Below are 14971 nucleotides of genomic sequence, written 5' to 3' on the forward strand. Positions count from 1 at the left end.
CCCTCAGCCCCTCAAGACGGTCCAGAAGGATGTTATGGTCGATGGTGTCAAAAGCCACTGAGAGATCCAGCAGAACTAGGAAACAGTTCTCACCTTTGTCCCTAGCCCGCTGGAGATCATCAACCAGTGCGACCAAGGCAGTTTCAATCCCATGATGAGGCCTGAATACCGACTGGAAGGGATCCAAATGGTCCGGTTCTTCCAGGCGTGCCCAGAGTTGTTCAGCAACCACTTACTCCTTTCCCCACCTTTCCCAAGAATGGAAAATTTGAGACTAACAAATGTAATAAATAATAATAGCTCATATAATCTTCTTTTTCTCAGTAATAAAAAAATAAAACATCAGACCTGTTATCATTACAGGTACACACTTGTAACAGGCCTGTATCTATAGCTTTTCAAAAGTAGCTGTCATGTTGAAGAGAGGAGAAGCCTATTTATTTATAAAATACATCTAATACATAATAAAACCATGTGAAATATTGTTAATTATCTCCCCTCCCCCATGGTTTCCAAAATGTGAGGAGAAAGTGACTTTTTGGTCTCACTCATCTACTGAAATACAGAGTGCATCCACTGAAGTCTCAGCGGAGTTAATTCCCTCTTCAAATTAAATTTAGCTTAATCCAATAAAGAGTGACGCGGGTGGCGCTGTGGGTAAAACCTCAGCGCCTAGGACTTGCCGATTGCATGGTCGGCGGTTCGAATCCCCGCGGCGGGGTGCGCTCCCGTCGTTCGGTCCCAGCGCCTGCCAACCTAGCAGTTCGAAAGCACCCTCGGGTGCAAGTAGATAAATAGGGACCGCTTACCAGCGGGAAGGTAAACGGCGTTCCGTGTGCTGCACTGTCTCGCCAGATGCAGCTTGTCACACTGGCCACGTGACCTGGAAGTGTCTGCGGACAGCGCTGGCTCCCGGCCTCTTAAGTGAGATGAGCGCACAACCCTAGAGTCTGGCAAGACTGGCCGGTACGGGCAGGGGTACCTTTACCTTTACCTTTAATCCAATAAAGAGTTTTCCAAGGAATATTCTCTTTCTATATCAGGATGTTGGTTAACATTGGCCAAAGAGGTTAGGTCTTTTTGTATAAATAATATGTCCCTGGGGCATTGCTTACATTCCAGTTTAGTACCGTGCCATCAACATAGTACCCAGAAACCTCTGTAATTGGATGAATTGAGCAGTTTTGTAACACCAAGCACTTAATCTGGTTTGATCTATGCACATAAACATAGCCTTGGAAGTTGCATATGATTTAATTTTAGCAGGAAATTAAATAGACACGAAGAGCTCATCCTTTCTGGGAGTGCTACAGTCACTTCTCAACATCATCAGCATAATGACGTGAGCGCTGCTTTTCTGTTGCACAAGATCCCTGAACAGAGCCCTTCTAGCCGCTTCTCAATATGTGCAGAAAAGCCTGAATTGTGGCCATACTGACTTCCAAATATCAAGTAAAAGATCCAATATTAAATATTAGTTCCTATCAAATAGAATCAGATACCAAATGTCAAGTGTCAATAATCAAACCCTGACAACATTTTTTTTTTAAGCCTGATGGCCATTATAAAATTACTTTAGGCTATATATGAATCTCTGAGAATACTGGTAAAGTTGTTTGGTATCCCGGTGGTCCTAATCAGAGAAACTTGAAAACCAGATCCCAGTTTGGGAATATTCCACAGCCTACAGCATGCTCCGTTTCTCCCTCCTCTCCACATGAGCCTCAAGCGATTTTTCACTCTATTTTCTTTGCATGGAAAAGGATCTCCCCTTGCTCTCCACTGTCAAAGCATCTGCATTGGGGATTGCAACAAAATCTAGGGAAATCTGCCGATTGAAGTCCCAAGTGACAGTATGGATAAGATATACAGTAATTTGCGCACCCTGGGACCCTTGGGTGAATGATAGATTATAAATACTTTTAACAAACAACATCAAATTAAATAATTAAATTCAGCTGCTGGGCATGGAAGCCATTTTGAAGTTTCCACTCAACTAGCAAATTGCAGGCAAAAAGTTGGGCTCCACGTATTCTTGGTGGGTCAAAATAGGAGCAAACGGAAAGTGCCCAATAGACTCATCCTTTCATACAAAGTCTGCTGTGAGCCAAGATATCAGTGAAAAACTGAGGCATTTCCCCTCCTCACTTCCACTTACATAAGCAAACCTAAGTTTGTCACAATTGCAATGTAGAGCTGCAGCCAATCAGAGCACCCCAAACACAGAGCTGAAGCAAATTAGGTCACACTGCTGAGCATATCTGTGTGACGCTTGTGTTTACAAAAACTTATTTGTTTCATTTGTAGTCTACATTTTAGGTGTTGTCAGAGACTGAGATCTCCTGAGAATAGCTTTTTCCTTAGAACGTGGGAAGCCAGCAGATTGACCATTGAATTTCACAGGGTGACAAGGCCACTACTCTCAAATGTATTGGCTCTATCATTGAGCTTTGCTTTGACAAATAACAACAGGAGTGATTCTCCATGTTTTTAGCCTTTTAATGATTTCCCCCCCTTTTAATTAAAAATGGATCAAAATGTTCAAAAGCATGGTTGAATTAAAGTCAATAGTCAATATAAACAGAAGTCATTTCCCTTCTCTTAAAACATCTTTGATACATGCCATGAAAGTGTAATTTACTGAAATGTAACTTGTGCACCTTTTCTTTTTTTAAAAAAAAGCACTGGAAATGCATAGCAAATAGGTATTTTAAAAATGAAGAGCAGAGCAGCTGCCCCCATGAATCTGAGAAAATTGTAATAACATTGCTTACTACAGGAAGAACTTAGATTTTGCATACAATATGAAAGTGTTCTGTGTGGAAGAGCTTTGTGGTACCATTAGTAACATGTGCTTAGCATTTACCATGGCAACTGCTACTTCAGTAACAAGGAGCAAGTGGAGATCTCCTAGAATCTAGCACACAGGTTTTTGTCAATTTCCTATATGCCTGTAATGTGTAACTAACGGCTAACTTCATTTTGTACTATAAACAAAGAAGAAAAATCAGTTAAGGAGACTTGGGGGAACTGCAAGATATACTTGTAACACGTGTCTGGACTTCGTTGCTCTGTGTGGAAACTTCAGGAGAGCAATAGCAAAACAATCCAGCCTCTCCAGAGAGAGATGGGATCTGAAAGCCACATTGGCTCAGGAGAAATCCACTAAGAATTACATAAATTACATTTATTTCTTTAATTTGCCCCAGCAAAGTGGCTGTCCTTTCAAAGTCAAGCTGAGGGTTAAAAGACAAATGGCGTGCTTTTGCTGCTGCTTATTCAACGACTTGCTTCTTTGTCTAACCATTAGGAATCACTGTCATCTACAAGGATTCCCAAACAATTGTTTGTGTCTACCCCTGGATGTTCTCTGCAAGCAGCTTTAAAGTATCTGCAAAACAATGCCAGTTAAGGTAAATATTTGTGGTCTCTGTTTCTTCTCCCCAGTGATCTATTTCTTTGTTTCTCTCTCTACACACACACACACACACACACACACACACACACGATTTCCAATGAGCTGAAATGTTTTGAAGGCTAAGAGACAGTCCTTCAAATTCGGGTATGTTCCTGAAAGGACCAGCTGCTCATCTTGCCACTGTGGAAAACCGGCTTCTGCACATCCTTTTCCAACTTGGTACCCTACAGATGTTTTGCACTACAACTCCCATCAGCCCCACTGAGCCTGCCCAAATGGCCAGAGATGATGGGAGTTGTAGCTCAGCAATATCTAGAGAGCACCAGGTTGGGGAAGGCTACCTTAGAGCACAGTTAGCCAATGGGATGTCTTCCAGAGAAGGAGCATAGCTCTTAAGGGGAAAGGCTATAGCTCTGGGGTTGGTGCATATGTAATGCATGCAAAAAGTCCCAGGTTCAATGTAATTTAGTTGTCAATATTTGTTTTTAAAAGTATTACTAGTTTTATCTGTGCTTTATTGATGATTGTTTTATGTAATTGTTAAAACAATTTTGTGGATTTTGGCTATGATTTATCAGTAATTCTATTATGCACATCACTTGGAGGGTTTTTTGATTAAGTGGTTTATGAATCTAAATAAGTAAAAATAAATCCCTAGCATGCTCAGTGAAGGCTGGAAAATACTCCTGCCTCAGACCCCAGAGCAGGGGTAGGCAACCTAAGGCCTCAGGGCCCAATAGGGCTCAATCCAGCCCGCGGATGGCCCGGGAATCAGCGTGTTGTTACATGAGTAGAATGTGTCCTTTTATTTAAAATGCATCTCTGGGTTATTTGTGGGCATAGTGGACCGGCCCATGGCTGAAAAGGGTTTCTGATCCCTTCCCTAGAGGGCCATTGCCAGTCAGGGTCAACAGTTAGAGGGTTCAGAGTTAGAGGGCTCATTGGTCTGACTTACTGTAAGGCAGCTTCCTATATTCAGATCTTGTTGGACTACAACTTCCATCAAAACCTCAAACTCACATTTCCTTTGTCCCCAAATAGAGGAGAGAATTTTGGATGCCAGCTTTGCAGAACAGAATTTTCTTTGTTGCTTACCTCAGCTGGGGGCGGGGGGGGGGTGTCCATCACTAAACCTATTTTGCCACTTGCAAATAGGTTGGGGGATTTGGAGAGCTGCAGAAGTAGTAGTCTGAAGAGGTGGCTTTGCATGGGATGGTTGATCATGTAGCAGCGTGTTTGCGGTCGTCTCTCTCACAGCACAAGCCTATGCGTATCTACTCTGACGTAGTTCGATGACATTTACTCAAAGCTAAATTTTATAGGGGACGTGGGTGGCGCTGTGGTCTAAACCACTGAGCCTAGGGCTTGCCTATCAGGTTGCCGATTCAAATCCCCACGACGGGGTGAGCTCCCGTTGCTCGGTCCCTGCTCCTGCCAACATAGCAGTTTGAAAGCTCATCAAAGTGTAAGTAGATAAATAGGTACCGCTCCGGCAGGAAGGTAAACAGAGTTTCTGTGCGCTGCTCTGGCTCACCAAAAGCAGCTTAGTCATGCTGGCCACATGACCCGGAAAAACTGTCTGCGGACAAACATCAGCTCCCTCGGCCAGTAAAGCGAGATGAGCGCTGCAACCCCAAAGTCGTTCGCGACTGGACTTAACTGTCAGGGGTCCTTTACCTTTAAATGTTATAGGGTTACAGCCTCAATCTCTCTATTTCTTACATGTGTCTACACCTGCAATAGAGAATATCTAATGCTGTAGGTATCCGTTATACCGGAATGCCTTTCCCCACACTGACTTGAATACTGTATGTTTCTAACTTGTACATAAATGAAAACTCTTTTCCCTCTGTGTTAAAAACAGCAAACTTTTTAAACTGGTTTAAAAAAAAGCAATAGTGCCCTCTAGTGATTTGCCAAGCACTGAGGAGAGCTGTGTAATAATGCATCCCAGGGAATTTAATCTAGGGCCATAAATGGATTAGAATTTACTGATTTGTTGCATAACAGATAGCAGGACTGTGCAATTCTCACTACACTGTATCTTTCATAAATTGCAGAATATCACTGTGATCTGTCAAATTACAATCTGTCTATATCACAGTCCTGGTTATTCAAATCAGTTCTGAGAACACTTACAAATGCTAATCTGAAAGATTCCCCCCCTCCAAATCCATATATGAAAGGTATTTCACTCCTCATAAATTAAATAAGATATATCAGCTGAATCTATTTTGTTGGAGATGCAGGAAATTAAAAGCAGATTATATCACATTTTCTGGAGATGCATCAAAATAAGAAATTTCTGGGGCACAGTCCTTAACACAATACAAAGAATAGACCATATCAAGAAATCCAAAATATTTACTTTTTTGTTTAGTAAAAACAAAAGTGAGAGACATAGACTTGCAGGTTGTTTCCAGCTTACTTCTGAGAGCTAAGATATGTATCGCACAATTATGGAAAGAAGAAAGACCCCATACATGAAGTCCTGGGAAATTGTTTTGTTAACCAGATTGATCTACCAAAGGAAATAATCAATTAAGCAACAAGAAGATAAATACATGAAAAATAGGCACTTTAAAAAAAATACTAGAACACAGAAAAAATTGTGCTTATGTGGAAATCAGAAGTTGTTCCTGCACTATAAAAAATCATTGTGTGTTAATTTGGGCCTGGTCTCCTCCATCCCAATCCTAAATACTTTACACATGATTTTTAAAGGAGCATTTGTTCATGTGTGCACATACGTAAACTGGAAGAGGAGAAGTAGTAAAATTACATACAGGAAAGTTGGTGACATTTCAAAGATTCTTAACATAATGATTATTATTTGATTATATTTCATAACTCCTATGTAAACTATATCCAATTCAAAAAAATCATGCTTGTATGAGATTATTTGCAAACCCTATAATTAATGTTTCTTGACTGCACTAGTTTGATTCACTTTCATAATTATCCTTGGTGCTTCATAATAATTAAGTATTTAGAATAAGCGGCATATGTAAAATTTAGAGAGTTCATTCCAGAGATTTTGACACCCCTGTAGGGAATGAGACAGTGAGCTGGGTTGCCAAATCTGCTTCTCTAGCCAGCTGGTGGGCTGGACTACAATGTAGATTCCTTGTAGTTATTTAACAAGGTTGGCGATGATGGCGGGACTTTTCTCTTCAGCACATTGAAGATTTCTTGCCCTGACTGAGGATCTGAAAAAACTAGGAAATGATGACCTTTAAAGATGAAGCCCAGACCTGCAAAATAAAAAGGACCAATTGGATCAGATATTGCCAAATCCACATGGCCTGATTCTTCCTCATCAAAAATACCTCCCTCATTCCCCAATCCAGTTAATTCCCACCCCCCCCCCTCCTGACTAAAACCCATCCAAATACTTTACATTCCCTGACAGTGATGATGGCAGTTTTAGTTCTCCTGTTGTGCACCTTTCCCTGTTGTCTACCCCTCTGGAGCAGCCAAAACAGCACACACTACAATAATAGCTCATCGGGATCAGGCCAATAGCCCATCTAATCCATCACTCTGCTCCCAGAGTGGTCAACCAGGTGCCTATAGGATAATGGGAAGCCTGCAAGCAAGACCAGGGTTACTCTTCCCACCTGTCATTCCCAGCAGCTGGCATTCAGGCAAACTGCCTCCAACAATGGCGGCAGAATATCATGCTACTGTGGTCCATGAACCCCTTCATTCAGAGGGTCCATGGCATGTCCCTTAAAATACAATTGAAAATCGTACAGCATCCTGCTACAACAGGCAGTAGTATTGAGTGTCTGCCAAGAATCTCGGCAATTTTCAAGTGGTCTATAGAGGAAAGTTTGGGAAACACTGGGTCAGACCATGCTTATTGCAAAAAAAGATCTCTGTTGCAGCAAGGCATGCTGGGATGAAGGAGCAACAGCTGTTTTCCCTCTCGAAATATAAAAGCCAGCAGAAATTTGGCTTTGCCACCAGCATTAACTAGAGCCCAGCAGAGAACAGAAGCAAAGAAAAATGGAGATATCTTTATATTAGCAAATCTGAAGTTTTAGGTGATGCACTTTTAGGTGATGCACAAGGCATGGAATATATTGAAGCCAATTTAGGGTAGTGATGTGTGCTGAGCATGTTGTTCTTTCCCCTCTGGGACAAAGGTCTGTCATTAGGCAATAAACTGAAAGGTGGTGGTCTTAAACTTTTGGAGCAGCTGCTTTTGATATTCTCTAGTATTCCAAATGTAGCCATGGTGCATATTTGTTTATTTACTGTCTTTATAAATTGAGCTCAGGGTAGTTAAAGTCACAATATACAGTCAATATAAGTGCAAATGTAGCGTATAGGCAATGTACCTTTTGCAATTGCCACATAACATCATTTCCTGGCCAATCCTTCAGTGTAGCAGCACCAATGTTCTGCAGCTCCCTGGCTTTTAGGATTAGGCAGGTGCCTTCATTGTATTGTTTTCCATGTCTGCTAAAAAGGTTTTTAAAGGCAAGTCTATCCAAGACACATAATTTATGATGCCTTAATAGCAGGATTTCCAATTGTGCCTTTAAGGTATGTCTTTTAATTACAGGCTGCCTTGTTGCGCCACAGTCCTGTAGAAAATAACAGATGCCCCATATTTGCACAGAACAGTGGCGTAGCGTGGGTTGTCAGCACCCGGGGCAAGGCAAGTAATTTGCGCCCCCTAACCCGTGGATTTGCGCCCCCTAACCCGTGGATTTGCGCCCCCTAACCCATGGATTTGCCCTAACCCCAGATGTTGCGCCCGGTGCGGCCCGCCCCCCCTGCACCCCCCACGCTACGCCACTGGCACAGAACAATCCAATGCCACAGATTCATAAAAAAGCCCTTTGTTGTTGTTCCTTTCCAAAATTCTGATCTTGTACGCTGCAGGATCCCAATGGCTTCTAGCAGCTTTCAGCTCAGCGGTCTATTAAACCCCCACCAAGTTGACTTGTGTATGAATCATTTTAAGCACCATTATGTTGATACAGCACAGGGACAAGGCAGCTATTTCATAAAATGTTAATGTTTCAAAGGCAAGCCTGGATAGGGGCTAGAGGAGCTTGTCACTATTGAAAATAACGATTACCATCAGCCTAGGGCAGGGAAGTTTCACACCCAAGAGCCATACTGGAAACTTAGTTACTTATCATCATCAGAAGAGGCCATGGCAAGATTGCCACTTTTTGTTAACGTACCAGGGAAATCTCCCAGTGCATCGCTTGCTAGCTGAGCCCTCCAGTTGACTGGGAGGATAAAAGGGGGCTGATCTTGCCAAGCCAAATTTATGCTTGCTCTTATACAATATCAGGAGCTCATATTGCATCCATTAATTCCTTTTCAGCATCTCTGGACTGCTTTTCAGAGAAAAACCCAGCTGACATAGAACATAAAACATTGCACGACTACATCCTGTTCCACTGCAATGCAGCCATGTTAAACAGCGGTTTCAAACATCTCACAATCCAGTCCAACACCCACATAAAGCTAACTAAGCCACGGGGAAACCATTTTACAACAAGCGTGCAGAGTCCTTGTCAGACATGTTCAGTCTGAAGAGGGCTTCTAGATGTGCTGATTGCACTCAAAAATCCTAGCCATCCAGAATCCTGTGTGATCACAGTTCATGATTATGAGGAGGTTTCTATATGTATTAAACCAAAGCGATATTGAGACATTTGCATGTAATGTAAGACAGACCCTCATGTTGGGGTCAGGACTTGCAGGCACAGTGCCTTCTCCCCTCTACGTTTTAAACCACTGGCAAACTGGCCCAGTTCATCCTGAGATCTAGTGTGTTTTGTGCTTCTGGTCTTGGTCTTCAGTCCTGACTTGTTCAGTTCTGCCTCCTCAGGTTGCGTTTTCTCTTTGGTCCCTACTCCTGGCTCGTTGTACCAAGCCTGCCTTGGGTTTCCATTCTGTTCTGGATTGCTCTTTAGTCCTGACTCCTAGTTCCCAGTTACGGGCTCAATCCAGACCACTGTCCATGCCTTGACACTTTATTTGTATGTTCTAAGCACAGGAATACAGGGAGCTGCCTTATATGGAGGCAAACCATGGGTCAACCTAGTTCAGCATTGCCATTACTGACTGGAAGCAGCTCTCCAGGGTTTCAGACAACAAGCAGAACTTCCTAGGGATTGGACTTGGGAACTTCTGCATGCAGAACTTATGTTCTACCACTGAGCTATTGGTCTTTCCCTTATATCAGATCAATAGACACCAGAGATACCATTAAAATAATAAGAAACTATACAGGGATAAATATGGCATCAAACCATTTCCTGCCATGGTTTGAAACAAAGAACAGCTGATCAGAACACAGGTGTTCTTTGAATATCCTCACTGTGTGTGTTTTGCTGACAGTTATGAAACTCTACAGGCTCACAATTTGTTGGTTGGTTGGTTGGTTGGTTAGTAGCCCACAAAAGCTTACATCATAATTAATGTGTTAGTGTTTAGATACCACAATAGGTATTTTGTGTTGCCTTATTTCATGCGTTATTTTCTGGGAGTAGGGGGCCCTATTTTGGAAATTGCACCAGCTCCCCCCCCCCCTTTAATCTAAATCATAGTTAAAAGTAGACCGAGTGAGATCAATTTACTTTAGTGGATCTATTCTGTTTTAGTTGGGTGCAACCAATAGAATATAAACTAATATGGTACATGGCAATTCAGCAATTTTCTGTACTCATGGCTGTAGTGTAGATCCACCCTTTTTTGTGCCAAAAATGTCCTATATTTAGGTTGAAGAGTCCAGAGAATATTGAAACAGCAACCTCCTTTCCACCATACAGATCTAAACTTACTTGAAATAATTTCAGAAAGTAAAAAAAAAAAAAAAAAGAGTTTGAAGTAACAGAGAAGAAACTCCTCTGTTTTGCGAACTTATTGCAAAGAACAGTGTTATCCATGAACACAAGGTGGCAGCACAGCACTAGCTTTTCCTCTTTTGAATCTATTATTTCAAAGGCCAGCAGAAAAAGAAAGTGCTTTCACTAGGGACAGACAATGTTCAGGGTAACGTTAAACACATGTACGTGCTCAATCTGCACAAGGTATCTAATGTAAATTGCTTTCTTGCAAAGAGCTTAGTGTCTTCTTATACACACACAAAAAATGCCTCTGGCTTAGTTGGGAAACTTGGTTAATTCTTGGCAAGGTGACAGATGCATAGCTTGAAGGAACTTCTTTGTTTATCTTGAGATTATTAGGTTGAAAAAAGACATGCCTGAGCCCTGGGATCAACAGGCAACAATGCCTTGTTTTCTGCATAAATATAAAAGTCAGTTTGTCTTGGTTCAAGGCTAATTTTTTCTTTGTGGAATGATTATACTCTGTTTCTGCTTCCAGCTTTCCAAAACTCATAGATATATTGCAAAGCTTTACTAAAATATTTTTTGCTACCAAAGGCACAAAATAAGAGGTTAGAGGATGTTTTGAAATCCACCCTTTCCTGAATCTATGTTATCTTCAGCCTCCCCTCGATTCCCACAGTTAAAGAGAAATTACTGGAACTAAATGATAAGTCCTAATTAATTTGTATTTTGACAACGTATGAAGCTCAACAAGTACTCTGGCAATGGTGCAAAACCTTGGTCCAGGAAATGCTGTTTTTTTACGCTAAAGCACCACTCTGAATGATAATGCTGCTGGAATATTTGGGATTTGTTCAACTGGTCTTAGTCCAAACCAGATTGCAGTGCCCTGTAGGTTACTCATTATCTCTTTACCCTTGAGAACAGTATGGTCAAAACTCTGAGGCTCGTGGGAACGTGATCCTTGACCATAAGCAAGTACCAGCCCATGGGACATATAATGTTGGGAATGTAGTTTTCCCTTACATTTATGATCTGTTTGTAAAAGGAGAGCAAGCAGGCCCTGGTCACACATTTTCACTGGTGGCCCCAGGGCTGGTAAATAACCTCCCTGAGGAAACTCACTATGTAACTGGACTTCGTAACTGTAGGCATGTTGTTAAAACTTTTTACTCTGCAGCTTGTTGGTGTTTGGTGGAAATATTGCTCTTGTTTGCTGTGTTTTATTTTATTACTCATTAGTGCTGGTTTGATTGTACACTGCCCTGGGTATCATTCTTTCACAGAAATGTTATAAATAATATAGAGAGATATATATACAGGGTGGACTATCCTGACCAGTAAGGGGGGGGGAGAGAGAGAGAGAGATCTGGGATACATCCACTTGACTCCACTAAGCTCTGCCAGCAGGGTGTGCGTCTGAACTACAGTGGCATGGAGGCAGGGAGAGGAAGAGTAGGGCCACCCAAGGATCTGCTGGATCATAAGCCTGGAGTTGGCACAGCAAAAAAATCAGGGGAGGAGGCTTCTGTCCTAGATGGCATGAGCAGTGGGGCTTTATATATGGCAGTGGCTCCACCATTTTGTTCAGCCCTGCTGCTTGTTGGCCTAGAAGGTAGGATTGCCCCCTTATTGTTCCCTATAACGCTAGATCCCTAAGCAAATACACATCCCTGAGCTTACGTTTAGTGGTGCATCATCAGAACTCGCTATGCATTGGGTCCATCTATTTTTTCAGCCTCTAATCTATTTCACTTCTCTTCACTGCGTCACATAACTTGGTGTGAGATTTGGCAGAAAAATAGAACCGCAGCCTAATGGCCAAACTGCCCATTACATGAAGCACACTGTTTAAACTTTCAGTTAGGATCTGCCACTTCATCTCCTTAATGAATGCAGGAGGGCCATGGCAGAATTAACCTCCCTGCTCCACCATTTCCTGCTCCCTCTCTAAAATTACCCTCCCTCCAGGTGCTCTTTGCCCCGTAAGGTATTGATGAAGCAAATAGCACATTCTAGATGTCTTTGTTGGTGGTAAAGAAACTGGAGGGAGGATTTAACCCCCTTACCCCACATGCCACGACCCCATCTAGTCTTGACCCAACCACCCCCACCCCCTTTTCTTACAAAGGAGAACAGGCAAGTCATAAACATGTGTTGCACAAGGACTTTATGTAACATGTAGTTTGGCCCTATGATGGCTCTCTAGCGTCATGGCTAACAAAGATGCTGAGGAATGTGTGAGATCTGCAGAGAATTACCCTCAACATCCTCCCATACCTTTAATCCACAGCTGCACTCCAAGAAATATTACCTGTCTGCTTTTGTTTTCCCCCCTGAGTGGGATCCATGCTCTTAAGTATCCCTGGGTTTCTATGCAATAATAATGAAGGAAAGAGGCCTTTTAAAGAGGTCTCCAAGAAGCAAATTGGGTGTTGTAGGAGAGAAAATGGAAATAAAAATATAACAAAATGGATGAGAGTCTCATGGGTAGGGGTGTGAGAGAGGGAGAGGGGAGGGGTACCGGTAATTGAGGGAGATATTGAAGGAAGGCTTCAGGAACGAATGTCAACAATGAAGATCTCATCACACTGCTCCAGGGTCCTGCAGGGCTGTTTTCCTTTGGAGTTAATGGTGATGGTGGTTGTTTTCTTTTGTATGTTTTTTTGTTTTGTTTTTGCAGTGTGTGATATGCTTTTATCTGTGCTTGCATGGCAACAATACTTTTTATGTGTTAAGTTAAAATTGATCTTCCCAATGTGCTTGCATTAGTATTTTGAATGCTACAGTTAATATTCCCTTTACATTTTGGAATCAATACCTTTGGAGGTGGGATGGGACAAATTCTCCATCTCTTTTTGTCTTTCAGAACTTTCATGTACTGTATGTTACTGAAGTGCCAGCTAACTGGCTAGGGCTGAGCTTCCTGGATGCTCTTGGGGACAAGAAACACTTTCTGAGGGAGTGGTGTGAGAAGGCAGCCAATGATCATTCCCTCCTGGGGGCACTCTTCCCCATCTCTTTGAAGCCAAGTGGAGAACTGCATTGCTAGGTGGGTGCCAGTGTTGATACTACCTCTCTTTTTTTACATGGTTATTATTGATGTTGCTGTTGGGAGAGCAGATTGTACAGTAGACTACTGAAGCTGATGTAAGCTAGGTCTCATGGCAGCTATCTTAATTGTGGTGTAGGCCTAGCCTGCACATTGTTTGATTGTGTAGCCCAGGGGTGTCTACTCCACAGGCTGTATTTAGCCTAAGTGACATGTGGTGGTCCCCAAGACCTCCAATAATGCAATGTTTGTGGTGGCAAAAAGAGAGGGGGGAGGAACCACTCTGCTATTGACAGGCAAGGTGTGCAAAGGAACCCTCAGAGGTTTTCAGAGTAGTTAAGCCTCAGTATTTGTGGCTGAGAAGCCAATAACAGAGTCGGCTTGAAAATCATAGGTCTGTCACCTGTTGCTAGTTTGGTTTTGATATCCCGCTTTATCACTACCCGAAGGAGTCTCAAAGCGGCTAACGTTCTCCTTTCCCTTCCTCCCCCACAACAAACACTCTGTGAGGTGAGTGGGGCTGAGAGACTTCAGAGAAGTGTGACTAGCCCAAGGTCACCCAGCAGCTGCTTGTGGAGGAGCGGAGACGCGAACCCCAGTTCCCCAGATTAGGAGTCTACCGCTCTTAACCACTACACCACACTGGCTCTACTACTGCAGTCACAACAGCTTGTATCAGATACGCATCTCAGATAAGCATCCTGCCCCCTTTCATGGGAAAGCTGTGGCACCGTTTTGCTTTACTGTGGGCTGTGATGTGTTACTTCCACTGAGTCCTTCCTGGGGACAGTTTCTTTCTTTTTCTTTTCCTTCTCATGCAGAACATTTTTTTAACTAGTAGCCATTGAGAAGGGTATATGGGGTGTTGAGAAGGGGTAGTACCTCTGGTGGGGGACTCATTGTGCTCCTTCTGGAGTAGTTTGTCTGTCTTTGGTTCCCACCCTGCACTCAACTCTCACCTGCGGCTCCTAGAAGCTGTTAGCATGTGACAGAGGCCACATCCCAGGAAACTGCTTTGACCGGCTGACTAAACCAGTTGAGGGGTAGCCAGTGGGTCTCAAACCCTTGTTCAGATAGGGGCTTCCCCTGCATGAGGGGGACATAATGTGAATAAGTACTACTTCAAAATGAATTACTTGGACCTTGAGCAGTTCCTTGGCTGGAAGGCTCAAGGAGCTAATCAAAAAGCTCATTGGTCTAGAATGGATAGTGAGGGAAGTCAACTCAATATGTGTATGCATGGATTTGTGTGTGTATGAGTATGTGTGGCGAATTTTTATTCCGTGTGTATGCATGCACAAGTTAGAGTGAGTGCATGTTTGGTGGCCCAAACCACTTTGTCCTAGTATGTGGCCATTCTTGAATGCTGCCCTTGGGCTGAAAATATTAACCACACCTGGCCTCATCAGGATTTTAGGCTGTGTACTTCAGTGGAATATTGTAATTCTATAGCTAGATCTGCTCTGTAAGTCAAACCCAGTACTTTTGATAGCTTTTGGATGAGACCCATATTGCATAGGGATAGAAACAGCACATAACTTTACCAAACAAAAATCAAAGCTATAATTTCCCTCCCTCTTTTTATTTTATTTGATTGTAAACTTATTATGATTGGATCATATTCTTACATCAGTTTGAAAGTCAGCCCTCTTTTCAATTAATATTTTAGAGTAAGTC

The sequence above is a fragment of the Podarcis filfolensis genome, assembly GCF_964270895.1.
Source record: "Podarcis filfolensis genome assembly, chromosome: 5".
NCBI lineage: Eukaryota > Metazoa > Chordata > Lepidosauria > Squamata > Lacertidae > Podarcis > Podarcis filfolensis.